Source organism: Leptidea sinapis, chromosome 8 (assembly GCF_905404315.1).
Source record: "Leptidea sinapis chromosome 8, ilLepSina1.1, whole genome shotgun sequence".
NCBI classification, from domain to species: Eukaryota; Metazoa; Arthropoda; class Insecta; order Lepidoptera; family Pieridae; genus Leptidea; species Leptidea sinapis.
The window spans coordinates 14,042,908-14,064,039 of record NC_066272.1 but is presented as its reverse complement, the minus strand read 5'-3'; the positions used below and the strand labels follow the sequence as shown (position 1 = coordinate 14,064,039).

The 21,132-nt window shown below is 35.1% G+C and overlaps 1 protein-coding gene across 1 annotated transcript in view; it reads left to right on the top strand.

Annotated features, from left to right (window-relative positions):
• The first annotated feature begins 2,570 nt into the window (after nt 1-2,570).
• Nucleotides 2,571-21,132, top strand: part of LOC126965752 (uncharacterized) — a 52,182-nt gene continuing 33,620 nt past the window's right edge. The window contains exon 1 of the mRNA XM_050809510.1: nt 2,571-2,717. The gene's annotated coding sequence lies outside the window, so the exon portion shown is untranslated. The remainder of the gene's footprint in view (nt 2,718-21,132) is intronic.

The window sequence follows — 21,132 nt, the reverse complement described above, 5'->3', positions numbered from 1 at the left end:
CGATCAAAGTTACTACAAAAACTTTTATTTTATGTTACTTGCTGCTACGGAACCCTTCATGGGCGATTCCGACTCGCACTTGGCCGCTTTTTTTTATTCAATTCAAGTCTATATTATTTCAATGAAATTGAGGTAGATCTATCAGATTAGTAAACAAAGTACAGATTCCTGTAAATCTTAGCTTAGTGCTTAATGGCTCAGACAGATAAGGAATCCGTTCCGTTCCCCGTTTCACGTTCGTAAACGACGTGATAATGCTATATGGTGGGCTGGGTTTATTCTGTAGCTGGTGTTAATTCGGGAAAAATCTACAGCTTTGAAATATCAAAATAGATTTAGCACATGCATGCAAATGACGTGATTGAATGTTATCGCTGCCACGTTCGCAAGTAGACCCTTAATTATTTATTGAACTTCCTGATTCTGAGTTTCCAAGGTATTATGACTTTGGTAGCTAAAAATTCTTGTCCAAATCTTCTTAAATGGCCAGCAACTTTGATATCTGCTTACCCCTTAACTGGTATCGTGGGAGCCGTCCGGCCAGTTAGCCCGTATGACGTTTTCTTGGTTTTTAAATAAACTAAGCACATTGAGCAACCGCCATTTTAAGTATTCTCATTACGTCTCTATTCGCGGCGAGTGCCGAGCGTTCGGCGCTGTATCATTTACCAGGACCCAGGTATGCACTTGTTGGGGTCTGCGCGGCCCCCTCTATACCAGTAACGTAAGTTTTTTTGCATTGCTTATTTTTAACCCTCTTGCTATGAGTGAAATTACAAGAGAAATTGCATGCACCCACATCGTACGGAGCTTGACATAATGAAGGAAGTTGTGGACGAAGTTTTCCTGAGAACTGCAACACATCGAGACGGTAGGGATTGCATGCACCCACATCATACGGAGCTTATCATAATGAAGGAAGTTATGGACGAAATTTTCTTTGAACTGCAACACAGAGACGGTAGGTATTGCATTTAATATTGTGGAGATTTTGCGAAGTCTAAACGCAACATCAAGATATCCAACCGTTCACAGAATACTTGATTATCGATTACTCAAGCAGCTCTGCGGTTCTTACAGACAAATGATTGGCGCTGGATACTCAGCTACTGGATAATACAAGAACATGGTCATAAGTTGCAAGATTAAACAACCTAGGATTACCCTTACGGCATCGATCTTCTGAGTGACAACAATGATGATCTCTAAATAATTTTCAACCTTAAATGTTTTGGAACATGGGTCAGGAAATAAGGAGGGGCAAGGAAATCGGGATAATGAAATAAATAGACGCAAACATTATATGCGGGTTGCCTACTCAATTCAGGATATTTGACCATTTATTTTACCGCTACTCACCTATAGAGTCCTGACGAAGGAGAGAAAGAAAGACAACATTGACAAATCAAAATAGGCCACTCATTATGTGGCTATCAGGTTATCTCTACGCTAGTATATTTTAAGTAAAAGATACTAACAGTGGGAGGCTCCTTTGCACAGGATGCTGGCTAGATTACGGGAACCACAACGGTGCCTATATCTGCAGTGAAGCAGAAATGTGCAAACGTTACTGTGTTTCGGTCTCAAGGGCGCCGTAGCTAGTGAAATTACTGGGCAAACGAGACTTAACATCTTACGTCTCAAGGTGACGAGCGCAATTGTAGTGCCGCTCAGAATATTTTGCAGAATCCTGAGCGGCACTGCATTGTAATGGGCAGGGCTTATCAATTACCACCATCTGAATGTCCTGCTCGTCTCGTCCCTTATTTTCATTCATAAAAATAATGGGCTGCACTAATCCAAATAATTTAAAGTAAGGTTTATGAGTATAACTTCACTTGATATTTTTTTACAACAATGTTTCGTAATAGGACTAACTTAGTTTAAATTTAACGTTCAAGTTTTTATGAGACAAATACATGGTTTTCTAACGGCCGTTCCCAATATACTATCTACAGATAGAGATAAAATACTACCTTCTACTGTCAGTAATTAACTGTCAAAAATCTGAAGCTGTCCCAATATACCCGATAAGTCATTCTTATCGCCTTATATTGGGACGCGTGAATTGCAATTTCCATACAACTTCTATCGCTGGTAAGCTATACGTCCTCCCATTGACAGACATCGTGTACGGATAAGGTGAGTTACCGTCGATAAGCTTATTGGGACAGAAAAGTCAACGATAGTTACGATTTTTATCTCGAGTAGGCCACAACCGGAGATAGACTGAATATTGGGAACGGCCCTAAAAAGCCCTGATACAACCCTTGATGCCAATAAACTGTCAAAATGAAAAAAACCTTCAACACATTTCTCCACTCATCCGCGCGCCAACACATCCAATATCACGGAGAATTAGCACAATATACAGTGAAAATGGTTGCGAAGATTTCACACGTAAAGTTTAGTCTTAAATCTTTGCTATTTTCTGTTCGGCGAAGGCTTTGTTCCGTACAGCCGGGGAATTCGGGTCACCAAACGAAGTACAGCTATCCATCCCAGTGCCCCGATATGAAACTAACAGCAGTGTATATTTGGCGCTTTCGTGGAACGCTCGTTTCAACGGGGGTTGAAGTCCGCGGTATAACTGCGTACTTTTTTCTAAGTCACATTTTGTTTTACTTTTGGATAATGTTCATTATTTTAAGTGTTAAGAACAATCTTCCGACTTAGTGTACTGAGTTGCTTGTCAAAATTCAAACACGTTAATATTGGTGAGTGAAAATTTTTATTTAATTTAATTTAGATTAACTCAATGATATTTTGGTGGTTTGATTAATATAATGCAATTAACTGTTACAGATAGTGGATATAATTATATAAATTAATAACGCTTGTTGTGTAAAATATGGTACCTTTGTTAAACCCTGTTTATCAGTCTCTAACAGAATTTCATATTGGTCAACCTCATACTTACACAAATAACTTTTTACAATTTCAAATATTTTTTTATTGTATCGTATAGTCGTTAGTATCCTGGACTTAAGGAATTTCTTAAAATTGGAAATACCATAGTTAATCTACGATCCCGTTGAAGTAAAATGAGGCATTCCATATTATTAGAGAAACTAAATAATATGGTGAATTTAAAAATAACAACATGTTTATATGGTCAACACTTTAAAAAATTTTTCAAGTCTTCTTAAAATTTACAGGTTTTTTACCTTGAACATTCAGAAAATGTTGTAATACATTACTCGTATTTAAGTTTTAGCACTGAATTTACTAATTCCTAAGCAACACTTGCAAATTTACTAAGTACAGATTAATTCTTGACAATTAATGAAGATGATTTTTATAACAGAATTTTAATGCTTGGTAAACGCAGTGAACTCATTTGCAAATAAAATACGGGCGGTTTAATTTTTTTCCTCCCTTTAGAAAATACAATACCAAAAGAGGTTTAAATCATTTGAGAATATTACTGGCACATTTATAAAGTGCATAAAAAAGTTTTTTCCAAATTCAAATTAAGGACATAGTCGGACTTTTATAAAAATTGCAGTTAATTCCGTATCGTCGCGGGAATCGTTGATAGTTCGAATTAACTCTAAATCATTTTTAGATATTGATTGTCGGATTGTCCTATTTCTATGTCTATAAAATGGTTGAAAGAACGATAACAGAGAGCAAAATTCGTCGGTGAGTACTGCGAAGGCAAGGGGAACGTATCACAGAAGTTTGGTTTGAAGGAAGTAACTTTTATGGTGGAGGCTCAGTTATGTTTTGGGCAGCTATTAATGTATTGAACCTTACGGAGTTCGTTTCCATAGGAAACGGTATGGTTGAATGAACACCGGTACATATCAGAGTGTCAAAAAAAAAACAAGTCTTAAATCCGTTCTGGCGATGTGGAAGCGTATATTCAAGAGGTAGGGATTCGTCGTTCCGACCTCAATTACATAGAGCACATTTTCGATGTTCTAAAACGAAGAGTAATAGCTAACAACGACTTACTTAGAAAACAACGGACGTTTAAGGGATATAATTGCTGCGCAGTGGGATCGTATTCTACAAGAAACAATTAAGAATAGCATCGATAGCATACCCGGACGAATACAAGCAGTGATTTTAGCAATTTTAGTGAGGGGGCCACACTCGATATTATACTTTTTATTTTTAAACAAACTTAAGTTTCTAGCCTGTTTTTCTATTTAATGAAGATACGCAAGGAGCTGCTTAGACTCTGGGATCATTTTTCATTAATTCCATCGAAATGTAATGACGAAATTGATACAAACTACTTGTTGTATTATGATGATAAAAGCTACTTAGAATTATGAAATAATCTGAAGATGCCAGTGAAATAGGCTACTTACCGAGATGCCTATTTTTTTTTAAATAAAAAAGGGACGATACGAGCAAGGCGTTCAGCTGATGGTAATTGACACACCCTGCCCATTACAATGCAGTGCAGATCAGGATTATTGAAAAACCCAAAAAGTCTGAGCGGCACTACAATTACACTCGTCATTTTGAGACGTAAGATGTTAAGTCTCATTTCCCCAGTAATTTCACTAGCTACGGCGCCCTTCACACCGAAACACAGTTATATTTACACATTACTGCTTCACGGCATAAATATGAGCCGTTGTGGTACCCATAATCTAGCCGGAATCCTGTGCATAAGCACCTCCCATTGGTAAAGCAAAAGAGTGTATATTATGGGTATAAAAGGTATAGGTATTTATAATGTATAAATGTGTATATATACAGTGGTTATTAGCCAATTGTCGTGAAGGGGTGGCAGCTCATTGTATAAATACATACAACGCTGATAACGTGGAGTTGTTTATTAATAAATTACTGTTTTATATTTACTTTGAAATAATCCATATATATGTTGTATAAAGGAACTTATAGAATAATAATTGGAATGATTTGTAAAACGATGAAGCTCTATTTAAAAGAGTGTCAATGAGTTTCTTGCCATTTCTTCTCATTAAAGGCTTAACCTTTTCCGAAGTGGTGATAAATGTAAAAAAAAGAAAACTTTTGACATTCATAAGTGTCATTTCCTTAACCAACATGATTGAAGTGATTTTGGTTTGATTTGAATATAATCAGTGATCGTATTTTGTCTATATCGAGTATTACCTAAATATTCTAAATCACGAAGACACTTTATAATTAATGTTGTAAAGACATTGTTATCTCTCAGAGATCTGTAACATTTTTTTTTAAATTGTTTTGTCTTTCAACGGTATAATATTACCAATTATAAACATAAAAGGAATTGGCTCTTGTAGTAGAGACTGCCGATGAAAGCTGCCAAGTGAAAAATTACAACTTTTAGTATTATTTTTTTTTTTTGTTTTTAAAACTGCTTTTCAATAATATATTAATCAAACAAAAATACTATTTATGCAATACACACATAATATACACATTGAACTTTTCACTAAATCCATTCAATTTCACTTTTAAGATACAATAATGTTGCACAATACGTCAGCTGTATAGCTACAGACATACTGCTATAAGATGCTTTGAGGTGACACGAACTCACCAGATTTCATCCATCCGAAAAGTGTCTAACTATATATATATTTTTAATTATTTTATTATCGCGTGCGTCAGTCATGAGCATGTCGGTGACGCGAATACATAAGATTTTCCGCTACCAAAAAGTGCCCAACGCGGCTAAAGATATTTTCACTTAAAAAAATGAAATTTTAACATGTGGCTAAATTGCCTCCGCGTAGCATGGAAAAAAATCTTACGATGGTAAACCATTAAAGTATGAATCTCCGTTGCCAATGGAGTGCCCCTAAGCTATTTCATTAAATCCACTATCAAAGCTACAATCTGAATACAAAAAAAGAAAGTTTCATTCGTCGCGTGATTTTTGAATCCAATATTGAATAATAACCCAGCCTAGCGAAACTCTCTTTTTTATGAAAATAAGGGACGACACGAGCAGGACGTTCAGCTGATGGTAATTGATGCCCTACCCATTACAATGCAGAACCGCTCAAGATTCCTGAAAAACCCAAAAATTCTGAGGGGCACTACAATTGCGCTCGTCAACTTGAGACATAAGATGTTGAGACGTATTTTCCCAGTAATTTCACTAGCTACGGCGCCCTTCAGACATTACTGCTTCACGGCAGAAATAGGCGCCGTTGTGGTACCCATAATTTATCCGGCTTCCCGTGCAAAGGAGCCTCCCACTCTCTTAGAAAAAAGCGATTGTATGAAACGTGCAGTCATTGATAGATTGACAGATGACGGCTATAGTCGGAGATTGCCGAAATCCACTACGTTTTTTAAACTTAACCGGATTATAATTCGTTGCCATAATATTGTAATTACTATTTCAAACATATGTCAAATAACTGCACGTTTCATACTAAAATAAATTTCAATTTTTACTCAGGCACTTCTTATATGTATTGACATCCTGTTTGAATAACCTTTTAATTTGGGTGCTCTAATTCTGTGGTGGTCAAAGTATTTGCTCACAAAATAAACATTTAGGCATTTTTCGTTCGAACCATTATGTTGTACTAGTAAATATATTAAAACAGTTATTTATTTTTATTAAAATAAAACATCTTAAAAAGGTAAATGGGCATCTTGTTCAGGCATAAAAGGCATTTATTTTCTCAAAATTGATTCCTGTAGAATTCTTTTTGATGTCATTTATACTACTACCGCTTCGGAAACAAATGGCGCTCTGAGAGAGAAGGAGCGGCGCAAGAAACTCTCGCAGCATTCTTTTTTTAGCGCTCTTTTCAATAAAAATATACAATATTGTACAGTCATTTCTATCGCTATAAAATAATCACAATCTAGTCCCAGGCTGTCCGATCAATTAGATATTCAGCAGTGGAGTAATAGGATTTACGACAGAGCCATTTTTTTTATAAAACATTTAAATTAATTTATAGATAATGCCTGAACAGTGGCTGGGACTTTATTGTAGAAGTGTATACATTTACCCTTAAAGCTTTTATGTATCTTATGAAGCCTATTAGAATTAGTTACAAGTAATCCCTTATTCAGACCCTCAAAATCCTTTAATTTGATACACATAGTTTTTTTTTTTAATATAAGAGGGGGCAAACGGAAAAGCGCTCACGTGATGGGGAGAGGTGAGGCAACCGCACATGGAGATTCGCAACAACAGGTGTGTCAAGAAATGCGTTGCCGGCCTTTAAGGTGGGAGTGTGCTTTTTTCTTGAAGGTCCCTAAATCGTATCTGTTCGAGAAAACGGCAGCCGGTAATTGATTCCACAAAGTGGCTGTGCGAGGCAAGAAATTTCTAAGAAAACGCGCGGTTGAGGAATGCTAGACGTCTACGTGGTGCGGGATATGTATGTATATTTCTTAAAAATGTGTTTGCTTTTAATTGTGGAGGAGTGCCATTACAAGCTCACCTTGAGTGCTACAGCCATGTCATGGCTATAACCAAAGATGGCTTCCACTGTTGACCGATAACGTATTTGTTTATGTGAAGCTTACCCTGGATATCAACTTAAGGTCATGCTTGTCATAAAGGTAATGTCATCGAAGCTGAGCCATCACTCAAACTTCAGCTTAACCGATTGACGTTAATAGAATCAAAACACAAATAATTTAGTAAAATTAATTGGCACACTTTCACACAAATTATCTAGCCCCAAATTAGGCATAACCTAGTGCTGACAGACAACGATATATTAAATATAATAAACATACATAAATATGTATAGATATTTGGAGAAAAACATTCATATTCATCATACAAACGTTAGCAATAACAGGATTTGAACTGAGTCGATGTGCATTGAAAAAAAGGTTTCATCAAAATGACTCATTCCTAGACCAAAAGTAACTATTACAAAAAAACTACGTTTAAAAAAACCGACTTCAAAAACTGAAAAGTATCAATTAACTAGAAATTTAATTTAATACACCCTTACCTTTAATATTAATAAAATACTATTATTTGTATGTACTACATATTGATAGCGTTGAAGTCGGTGCCAAGCCAAATGTAAGTACCTACACTCGACACAAATATTAATATTTTATTAATATTAAAGGTAAAGGTTTATTAAATTAATTTTTTAGTTATTTGACACTTTTCAGGTTTTGAAGTCGGTTTTTTTTATTTTTAGTGTAAGTTAATAGTATATAGTCAACCTGAATTAAAACTCGTAAAAAATCCGTACATCAAAAACAATTATATCATCAAGGCAAACATAAATTTTCATAAAATGAAACTTACTGGGCCAAACTATGTAAAATTTTTATGGGACCAAATGGCATCTATTCTGCATCGAACTAAAGAAAAATAAGAAAAAAAGAAAAAAATGTAAATCGGATCATAAATCTCAGAGTAATCGGTGTACATACTTAAAAAAAAATTTTGAAGTCGGCTAACAATTATTTTCACGGAAAAAAATCAAATGACGAAACAAAAATCCTGAGACAGTTTTTCTGTATCTCTACTGGATTTACCCCATACTATCAGTTCCAGTTAAACAAAACACACTGTACATGTGTGATAAAATTAACACATAAAATTGTTATACTCTCTGCAAATACTTTCACAGCCCGCGGTGGTAAATAATAGAAGATATTAAATTTGAAATATTAACCTTTTTGTTGAGAGGGGTGACATTGTTCAATATTCATTATTGACAAAAGCTTCAAGGAAAGTGGATTGAGTGAATTTCAAGTGGCTACACCTATCCAAATAATAAAGAATGAGTATCTCTACAATATTACATTTAAAATATATTTTTATGAAAAAAACATTAGCCCGTTGCGTTTCATGCGCCCGTTCTTCTCAGGTCTGAGGCATACTTTTTCAAATGGGTTTTTGACTTTCAATAAGTGATATCATATTATCCTATTTTGAATAAAAATATTTGAATTTCAAATACATTTAACACCAGATGAACCCAATGCTACAATCGAAAAAGCAAACAATATTTCGTTGAAAATCAATCTAAGTTTGAAATAATAATAAGTTGTTATAATCCTAGTTTTACCAGTAGGAGGCTCCTTTGCACAGGATGCCGGCTAGATTATGGGTAGCATAACGGTACCTATTTCTGCCGTGAAACAATAATATTGTGTAAACATTATGGTGTTTCGGTCTGAAGACCGTTGTTGCTAGTGAAATTACTGGGCAAATGAGACTTAACATCTTAAGGTGACGAGCGCAATTGTAGTGCCGCTCAGAATTTTCGTATCGTGCCTTATTGTCTTAAAAAAGAGATGACACCTTATTTGTGTTAAAATTAGGTCACCGGTCGATTTCAATGGCTTCCAAAAGCTTGCGAGACACAAAGTTCTTATCGCGGGCCAATACCACCTTATCGAACCTAATGTGATGTGAGGCGTTGGGGGTATTCTGTGCAGCTTCCGAGGTGTCAATTCTAACATTTCGGATGTACTCTGAACAAAATTTAATCGTGACCCACTGAATGTCCCTTTCCTACAGTCATAATAAACAAGTTAGTCGAAATTCGCTTGAACTTGAAGTAACCGTTATCATTTTATTAAGATACTGACAGTCCAACAATTGTCATACAATTTACAAGTGGGAGGCTCCTTTGCACAGGATGCCGGCTAGATTATGGGCACCACAACGGCGCTTATTTCTGCCGTGAAGCAGTAATGTGAAAGCGTTATTGTGTTTTGGATTGAAGGGTGCCGTAGCTAGTAAAATTACTGGGCAAATGAATCTAAACATCTTATGTGTCAAGGTGACGAGCGCAGTTGTAGTGCCGCTCAAAATTTTCGGGTTTTTCAAGAACCCTAAGCGGCACTGCATTGTAATGGGCAGGGTGTATCAATTACCATTAGCTGAACGTCCTGCTCGTCTCGTCCCTTATTTTCATAAAAAAAATACAATCTTTTTCATGCAAATAAAATCTGTTTTTATGATTTCAAAAGAATTATCAGTAAGCTGGGTTATAAACTTTGTCGATAGTACATGGTGAGTCTAGTAACTAGTTTTAACTGCCTCCTGTTTCAAAATGTCAATCTTTTGCCGCATTCACATAGAATTTTGTAGCCAGGGCTATCTAGAGGGTCCGATCCTTCAATCGTAGAAGATTAGCAATCTCCGTTAGCGCTCGGATTAGATGAAGGACTTCCAATTGGTCTGAAACTATGGTCTATCCATAGATTGAGACAAGACCTGACCGCGGACTGCGAACCTACTACACTCACCCTGGTGAAGTACTTCCGAATGGTCCGAAACACCGATGAACCATGAGTAAAACCAATTTAAATAAATTAAGTAAATCACATCTTACAAAAGTTTTAATAATTTAATGAACTTAAAAATAAAAATAATGGAATATCTATTAATATGTAACTCAAATTTAGCTTACTGAAGTAAATATCTTGAAGAATTTAATTACTACGAGATTAGCTCCTTGGCTATAAGTCAAGAATTTAACGAACTGAAAGGAGTTTCGTTCAAATAAGTTTTATAGGTCGCAATTATTTCCTTTATTTTAGTTCAAGTAAAACTTTCTTTGTTACACTTTCCGTTTAAAATTAGTAGCTGTGATATGTTCGTCAAGGGCAGTACTGGCACTAGATTTATTTTTAAGGAAAAGAAGGAAATGAGCTTTAATAAGGGTCAACTGATGGTATTTATAGTTGTAACACCAGGAATCACAAGAGCCGATCTTATGATGCGTCAAATTAATGTTCATATAAATTGGAAAATTTATGTGCTACGGGAACAACGGCTGGTCAATGCGTCATTCGTGTACAAGTTGTGCTTGAGGCGCCTGGTTGCAATTACTAATTATTATAGTTATCATACACAATCATGTTTACGAAGCATCCATATCCGCATAACACAAACAGTGAATTCAAGTTCTAATTGACAATACATCCAATATATTATTCATATTTGACAAGGGAGGACAACTCTTGCAATATCATACAAAATAGGCAACATTCACCAAATATAAATGTTACTGCTATAGATAATCATAATATAAAGCTCATAAATATTGTTCACCAGAATATACAAGGTATCTCAAGTAAGGAATTAGAAATTGAACTGTTTTTGAGCTGCTGTAATATAGATATATTATGTATTACAGAACATTGGCGTAAGAGTCATCAGCTCCAGTTTAGTTTTAGAGAACATAAAGTAGTCAGTTCGTTTTGTATAAGTAGGGCAATACATGGAGGTTCCCTAATTATTATTAATAATAGATTAAAATGTAAAAATAGAAGAGATATTGTTAATCTCTCTATAGAACAACTAATTGAGATAGCTTGTATAGAACTAGAGCAATTTATTATTGTAAGTGTATACCGCCCCCCCCCCCCCCCCCCACTGCATCATATGAACAATTCCAACATAGAATGGAGGAGGTAATATCAAAATTTAGCAAAACTAGCAAGTCAATTATAGTGTGTGGAGATTTTAATATAAACTTGCTTGAACCTTCGGCCAATTGTTCTAGCCTTAAAAATTTATTCCAAAGTTTTAATTTGTTTAATGTATTTTGGGAACCTACTAGAATCACTTCTACAACAGCAACCTGTTTAGATAATATTTTTACAGATGTTACTATTACTAGTAAACTCATAATTAATAATCTTCAGTCCGACCATAGTGGGCAACTTATAAAAGTAAATACAAGATTGGACAATGTCAGACCAAAAAAGGTGACTATTATACCAGTTACGCGTAGCCGTCTTGAGAGGTTTAGAAATAATTTGGTAAATACAATACCATTTTCACACTGTGGCGAAACTGCTAATTTTCACTACAACTTAGTCTTCAATTCCTTCTGTGAGGAATTTGACAGGATTTTTACTCCAGTAACGGTGACAGTAAACAACAAACATAGTTTTAATGATTGGGCAACAATGGGTATCCACAAAAGTCGTAAACGCTTGTATGACCTTTATTATGAGAAACATTACAATAATAGTGAAGAATTTAAAATATATGTAAAAAAATACTCCAAGCTCTTTAAAATAGTTTGTCATGAAGCGAAAACACGTTTCATTGCAGATAAAATTAAAAACAGTAATAATAAAATAAAGTAAAAGTGACTTGGAGTGTAATTAACAATGAAACTGGTAGATCGAATTGCCGTAACACCTCTATCTGTTTAAATATTAATAATGGCGTTATAAATTCGGAAATAGAAATTGCAAATGAATTTGATAAATACTTCTCCGAAATCCCGATTGTCACTACCAAATATCTTAACTCTTCGTCAAAAGCACCATATGATATGCTTAAATTACACGTACCAGTATCTTCTACTACTTCTTCTACTTGAAATTTAAGTATGTTACAGGTAGCGATATAATAAAAATCTTCAAATTAATTAACCTAAAAAATACAAAAGACCTATGGGGCCATTCGACTAATATTGTTAAATACATACTTGACATTATGGCACCTGAATTAGCAATAATATTTAATGAATGCATAGATGAGGATGTGTTCCCTGACCTCATGAAATACAGCAAAGTTATACCTTTGTTTAAATCGGGCAGTTCTTTTGACCCTGCTAATTTCAGACCTATTTCAGTGCTGCCTGTTTTTAGTAAAATTTTTGAAAAACTTTTGCTTCAACAGCTACAAATGCATTTTTGTAAATTAATGAACAAAAATCAGTTTGGTTTCACTAGGGGCTTATCAACAATTAATGCGGGTACTAGACTCATTGAGCACATCTTTGACGCCTGGGAAGAGTCACAGGATGCATTGGGCATTTTTTGTGATTTGTCAAAAGCATTTGACTGCGTCCACCATGAAACTTTACTCCTAAAACTAAAGCATTATGGAGTGAAAAATAGAGCCCTAAATCTGTTAAAATCATATTTAAGCGAAAGAGTTCAGATAGTCGATGTAAATGGCAAACGGTCTTCGGGTAAACCTGTGGGAATAGGTGTTCCACAGGGTTCTATTCTCGGTCCTTTCTTGTTTCTTATATATATTAACGATCTACCGTTTGTGGTAGATGATAGCCATGAGGTTGTATTGTTTGCTGATGATACTTCACTTATTTTTAAAGTGAAGCGACGTGCGGATATTGATGACGAGGTAAGCAATGCACTCTCAAAGATAGTGCGTTGGTTTGAGACGAATAATCTGCACTTAAACAGTAAAAAAACAAAGTGTTTACGGTTCATTACACCAAACACAGCGGAGGTACAAACCAACGTACTTATAAATGACCAGAGATTGGAACTTGTGGACACTACGGTCTTCTTGGGTATCACGTTAGATAAGAAGCTTCAGTGGGGTCCACATATTACCCATCTAGCAGATAGACTCAGCTCAGCGGCATATGCAGTTAAAAATTAGAGAGTACACGAATGTTGCGACCGCTAGATTAGTGTACTTTAGTTATTTTCACAGCATCATGACGTACGGTATATTACTATGGGGTCATGCTGCTGACATTGATATAGTGTTTGCACTGCAAAAGAGAGCTGTTCGTGCTATATATCAGCTTGGTTATAGACAGTCTCTCAAAGAAAAATTTAAAGAAATAAATATTATGACTGTTTATTGTCAGTACATTTATGAAAATTTAATATATGTTCACAAAAATCGTCATCTTTTTGCTCTTAATAGTGATTTTCATTATTATAACACTAGAAATAAGGGATTGCTTGTAACTAATTCTAGTAGGCTTCATAAGATACATAATAGCTTTAAGGGTAAATGTATACACTTCTACAATAAAGTCCCAGCCACTGTTCAGGCACTATCTATAAATAAATTTAAATGTTTTATAAAAAAATGGCTCTGTCGTAAATCCTATTACTCCACTGCTGAATATCTAAATGATCGGACAGCCTGGGACTAGATTGTGATTATTTTATAGCGACTGTACAATATTGTATATTTTTATAGAAAAGAGCGCAAAAAAAAGAATGCTGGGAGAGTTTCTTGCGCCGCTTCTTCTCTCTCAGAGCGCCATTTGTTTCCGAAGCGGTAGTAGTATCTAGTTGTATAAGAAATGACATCAAAAAGAATTCTAAAGGAATCAATTTTGAGAAAATAAATGCCTTTCATGCCTTTTCATACACTTATAGACTTTATGAAATATTTAATACGACTTTGAACATAATTCATATTATATTGCACGCAGCACCTTATAAACTAGCTTAGCAAACTTAAAGCAAATGTAAACTTAACTTTTCGACTTTGATTTGATTGATTAATTGATAAGAGAAGCCGTTATGTTTTTTGTATGCTCTTCATGAGCTCTACTTGATCCGAACATATTAGAACATAATAGGTTTATAGGAACCTGGAACATATACGATTTAAAAGCGCCTATTTGAAAAAAGTTTATTTGTCTTTGAAAAAAACCACAAATACATTGATAAGCGCCAGTCTCGGACCACTCGGGAGTACCATTATCACTTATTAAATGCAGCAGTTGACAGTACATGAAACACCTTATCTTTAGGGCTATATTCACCGGGACACCATACAGACACCAGAGTCACGCTGCGTCCGAGATGGTCGCGCCACCACGCGCGTGCGTTTGGTTGAGCCACCAAACGGACACCAGCGGGCCTAGCATGAACTGTTGTTGTAATTCAATTGACGACCTAATATGAACTGCTATGCTATTTCATACCACGACGTCATTAGAGTGATCCAATTTAGGTTGACGTCAAATCAAGTAGGAAATTGAATCGCAAACTGTTTTAGTTCGTTCATTCATTCGTACCATGAGGTAATATTTGCATCTAAACTGCATCGTTTATGTGTCAAAGTTGCTACTTTCTTAGCGGAAAGTGAATCGTTTTGTTAATAACTTTTAAAAATTAGTGAAAACATACATAAAATATAGTGAAAATGAAAAAACGAATTAAGAAAAATGTACTCTCAGGTGCTCCTGTCAAATCAAATATGAATGGACGTGCGTTCATAACTCGTTTTAATCAGTTTAAAACCGTTAAAATCATATCATTATAGGTTTCGAAACGCAACGCACATGGTTCGAATAAGAGAGGCAGACTTATGCAACGACTGTACAGCGCAATCTCTTTCTCACACCACGGACAACAGATAAAGTTCATTTTTCCATAAGCGATTCAGACGCCATTCAGTTATAGGCACTTCATGGAACGAATCTTAGCGATTCAGTTTAGTTACGTAAACTGAACTGCATCGAAATTGAATCGCTGATTAAAAGGTGATGGTAGGCCTTTAGGCGAGTATCTCCCTATATATCTGTATAAATTTTCTTGGTAGTGGCGAGTGGTTGCACCACCATGGTGTCTCAGTGAAATGTAGCCCTTAATCTTCATTTTAATAAAATTTTGTTACAATAACGTTCGCTCCATTCCCACGGTCAGGTATCATTTAAAAAGTCATTTATGTTATTTATGTGGCGAGCGTTTACCACATTAACATCTTTTAACAATTCGTTTGAATTTCGTAACACTTTTATTGAGCTTTTTTTGGGATCACGTTGGAAAAGAAAATACATCGAACTACCCACAAGAAAATACAGCTTAACATGTTTGTTGGCGCCATCTATGTCGTGGAGGTGTGACTTAACCGAACACGGCGTAGCCGCTACCATCTTCGGACTGCACTACGCAACGATTAACGATTAAAATTGCAAGTTATATTTCACTGAGCTTTTGTAGAACCAACTCGCCATTTTTATTGCGCGTTTTAATTAACTATCATTTGTAAATGAGAAATAAACGTAATTTCTGTAAATATTTTAGATATCTTATTCATTGAAGACAACCCCCTAAATATGTGTATATAAGTTATTAATTAGTATATATCTGTATATATGAGGATATGTAGGAAATGAATACTAGTTGATCAAAGAAGCGAACATAACGCTAATGAAGGAATGATCAGGAATAAATAAACATCATACTACATCACAACTAATATTATATATGTGAATGGAAGTTAGTTTGTTGCGCTTTCTACCCCTAAAACACGGAACCGATTTTGATGATATTTAGTATAGAGCTTGGAAAATGACATAGGCTACTATTTTATTGCGAAAAACTAAATTTAGGGGTTGAAATATGGGATCGAAGTTAGCAAGGAAGTTCCTTACTAGCGAAGATGATACCTTAAAACTTTGTATTGAGGCATTTGATAAGAAGTAATTTATAAGTATTTGATCTAGTATTTTCGCAACTTTGACCTACATGGGGATGAAATAGTAGATTAAAGTTCGCAGAAAGTACTATTAAAGAGACTGTCCACAATGACAAGCGATATAATAGAAATTTAAACAAATCAAAAATTCCCCAAACAAGTATGTCATTAGTGTCATCGAACCCTCACCACATGGCAATAAAAATTTATAATCACATTCCAAACGATATTAAAAATAAAGACAAACGTTCCCTATTTAAAAGACATCTTAAAAATTTCTTAGTTTCTAAATGCTTCTACGATTTACCTGAATTTTTTAATTACACTAAGTGTAAGAATTAGTTATAATATGGTCTGTATTTTTAATATCATATGAATGTATAAGACTTATTTATTTTATGTATAACGTTGCTGTGCCCTTGCAGGGCGTCACATATTGTCTACCCATTAATATACCTACCACCCTATTGTAAAATGTGACATGCAATAAAATATTTTGGTTTGATTTGATTTGATTTGATATCCGCTGTATCATAGAAGAGCGCCACTAGCAGCGGAAAGAGCAGTTGTTATGTGTATTATTTGCAAAGTATCCCAAAAAATAAAAAAATCTGCCCAAAGTATTCCACGCGGACAAATTCGCGAGTAAAAGCAAGTTATCTATAATTATACTAATATAATATGGAGAACCGTTTATTTGTTCGGTTATACTGCGAAAACTACTGAACCAATAGGAATAATAATTATAGCTTAAGTTGCAGCGTGTTTTTGAGAAGGTTTTTGTATATGTTATGTTTATGAATACTTTTCCGAAACTTATATTTTTTCGACTTATAAATACTTATATATTCGCAATTCAAATAATTCAGTCAATGACATTTCATTACATATGACAATTCATACAGTGGGAGGCTCCTTTGGACAGGAAGCCGGCTAGATTGATAGATAGACGGCGCCTGTTTCTGCCGCGAGGCAGTAATGTGTAAGCATTACTGTGTTTCGGTCTGGAGAGCGCCGTAGCTAGTGAATTTACTGGTCAAATGAGGCTTAACATCTTATGTCTCAAGGTGACGAGCGCGATTGTAGTGCCGCTCAGAATTTTTGGGTTTATTGAGAATCCTGAGCGGCACTGCATTGTAATGGGCATGGCGTATCAATTACCATCAGCTGAACGTCCTGCTCGTCTCGTACCTTATTATCATGAAAAAAAAAATACAATGAGCGGGCGCGGAGTGCTTAATGTATATGGCAAAACAAAGCAAAGCCAGCTCAGCACTTGTCAAAAATTTTTTGGGAGGTAACTGCTTAAATGTTAATTTCTTCCATAATTTATACGTCTAGATATATATCCTCTTGCTGCTAAACAACCAATGAAGACAGGCCAGATTTATTACTTCAGTGTGGGTGACAAGCTACGTCTCACGTATTACCAGTGGGAGGCTCCTTTGCACAGGATGCTGGCTAGATTATCGCCATATTATTACAACGGCGCCTATTTCTACCGTGAAGCAGTAACATGTAAGTATTATTGTGTGTCGGTCTGAAGGGCACCGTAGCTAATAAAATTACTGGTCAAATGAGGCTTAACATCTTATGTCTCAATGTGACGAGCGCAGTTATAGTGCCGCTCAGAATTTTTTGGGATTTTCGTGAATCCTGAGCGGCACTACATTGTAATGCAGGCATGCAAGGCAGGGCGTATTAAGCACCATCAGCTGAACGTCCTGCTTGTCTCGTCCGTTATTGTCATAAAAAACACTCGCGATTTTCATAAGTGTGGTCACTTTGTGTAAGTGTACGTGCATTGCTCAAAATAGAGGATAACTGTCAACCTCAAGTTTTCACAGTATGTCTAGACGTATAAATGATCAATGGTTAATATTTTTAATAGTCCTCTTAATAATTAAATGATTATTTTAATTGCCACCAATCTGTCAATACGTACAAATTCAAATCAATTAATAATTTTATTGTAAAATTACACAGAGTTAAAATTTGATTTTATAAAGTTTAATACGCTTGTATTTTTTGTTTGCAGAGGTTGCAAAGTTTGTAACAAAAACATACGTTAATACGCAGACGGGATCTGAGTTATATGGGAACGGGATGAAACGGGCAGTTGAAATAATAATGATGGCTCTCTAACAATGTGGAAGGCTTAATGAGGGTAGGGACGGTGGAACCGTTTTAATACATGCCTTGTTATATATTATAAAGATAATACTCACATTAAGCTGAACGGGAGTTTTGATAGAACAATAGGCATGATGGCAATTAAAAATATCATCAACTTGTGGCAGTGACGTGGGGCGGGTCGTTCCATTCCCTATAATATGGAAGCGTTGGTTGGATGTGTCATGCTCATGAACGGGTGCTACTTGTGGCTGGATGATGCTGCTATGTCATGTTTTAAAATTAAAGCTTTTTAATATATTTATAGTTTTATATACCTAGTATTGCCATAAATACTGAAACAATAAAAATCTATTGCAAATAACATTTATGACTTTTACGGTGTTTTACTTTAATACATAAATATAATACAATTAAAAAAATAAAAAAACTTATTCGAAGTGCTCTCCATTGGATTGTATTGCATACAGTCCTTTAAACGTTTAGGCCAGTTATCAATAGAAGCAAGCGCTCTTTCTATGGGAAAATTCATCACTGCCACTCGTACGGATTGTTTTAGGGACTCCAAATTATCATGGCGTTTAGAGCAAGCCATATTCTCTAAAACTGATAAATCATAATCCAGCGGATTAAGATTGGGACTAGACGACGGCCAGTCTTCAGCTCTGATGAAGTCCGAAACGTTCGTTTCCAATCAAGACTGCGTAGACCGAGCATTATGACCCGGCGCTGAGTCTTACTGGAAGGACCATTCTTGGTTATTGAACATGGTGTTGTTAAGGGGCTTCACTACTTTCTCAAGAATGGTATCTTGATACACTTGTGCCGATGTTTTCATACCTTTTTCACAAAAGTATGGCTCAGTCACTCCTTCATAGCTTATATCCCACCAAACCATTACTAAAGTCGGATAGAGCCCACGTTGCACTCTGTCGACTAATTAGGAAACTTCCTTAGAGTTTTGAGCATAAATATGGTCATTTTGTTTGTTAAAATGTTGCTCAGTTGTAAATCCGTATACATTTTTTTCCTGTGTCCTCCCTTTGCGTACCGCTTCAGTACTTGATTTAGTAGTAATTGCATTTGGCTCCATACCTACTTTGTGTAATGCAATCACAGCGATTCGGATCTCTTTATCACCCCACTCCATTTTAATATAGCAAAATATTATACAATGTATTGGCGCCTAAATGAGAAAACTCAATGAACAATCATATAAAAATGACAAATTCCACATTCAAATGTAATATTTTATTTATTTTTGAAACTAGAACTTTCTGATGAGGAGATTTGTTTGATAAAAGTTTTAGAGAGATCTGGCTCCTAAGAATAATTACTTGTGGTGCCTGGATGATCCTATGATGCCCTGCTAGTGTAAATTAAAAGCTATATTAGATCTTAGTTAATTTATACGTCTATACTCTAGATAGAACTTCTTGTTAGGCAACGCATGACACGACGCTAGGTTCTATTCTATTATATTCTTCCAATTGTGGCTTCTTTTGGGGGGCACTATAATTTAGCCAATGTTACATCAGTAGACCACCAAACTTAGATTATATTATTTGATCAGTATTAACGAATTTATAAGAGTAATGATTGGTGCCAAGATTTAATAGTTTCATTTTCTTATCAAACCTACCTGAAAATATATATTCTGTTAGATTATTCCTTCCTTATACAATTTAAACTTGGACATTCTGCAGGAAGTAAATGAGATTAAAGATCTAGGTACTAGTTTGTTGGTAAAGTAATGGAAAAAGTTAACTTGATCATGTCCAAAGAGATGTCGTCAACGCCGTAACCTTGATTTAACGATTGCAATACCTTTCTTTATCTACACCCTTGCTTTAAATCCTCTATTAAAGATTCTGAAACAGTTGGCTTATTACCAACATTAAAACACCCAATGTCGTAATAACCATTACATCATCCAAACGAGTGTTGTAATGTTGTACTGAATTTCATAACAACACTCCTTGGTTTTTTTTCAATCCCTTCATGCACAAAGCGTTTCAACAAACAGCCACATTCTTATTGCTCCAAGCTCGGTACCTGTTTGAATTTCAAAAAAAGAACATTTTCGTTAACGCGCGTTCCACATAACCAGAACATGGCGCGCCGTAAAAAAAAAGTAGGTTATTCGAAACCCCGCCATTTTTCTTGAAAAATGAGCGATTCAAGTTTTGACAGCACACCACCGGATATTTTAATCGCTGCAAAATAACATAATATCCAAGTGAATTTTAATAATTGCACTATACAAAATGTAAATTACTACTAAAATTAATAATTATTTCATTAATACTTAGTTTATTTGTATATAATCAGTAAGGGATGATATTAGGTTACTACTAGGGCTGGCTGTTTTAATGTTAGCAGTAATAATAGTAATAATAATAATTTATTTCTCTTAAAATCATAGTTTACAGCAGCCAGTGGCCGGAGTCACCTTTTAAGCAAATAATGCCTGTACCAGGTGTCTCCGCTCTTCCAATTCAGCAATGTGTTATATTTAACAAAAGTTTTATTGACATGGTGGTGAAATAATAATAAAGTTATGAAATGAATATAAATTTAAAAAGGTTATGAAATGAATATAAATTAACAATTTAAATATTTGGAAAGTTACTTTTGAACACCTTAACAATTACAGCGACAAAGATTTACAATTACGATTTTTAATTCTTATCGAACATGTAAGTCACTTTTTATTATTATAAACATAAATGATAAATATGTGTAACTATGTGTGAGTGTGTGTGTGCGTGCGATACTGTGTGTTTTTGTGAGTGTTGTGTGCGTGTATATATGTTAAGTGCGTGTGGAATATTTTCTGTCTGATCTATGTAAACATTGGATAAGTTATTATACTCTGTACATTATTTAAGTTGTTTAAGTAAAAT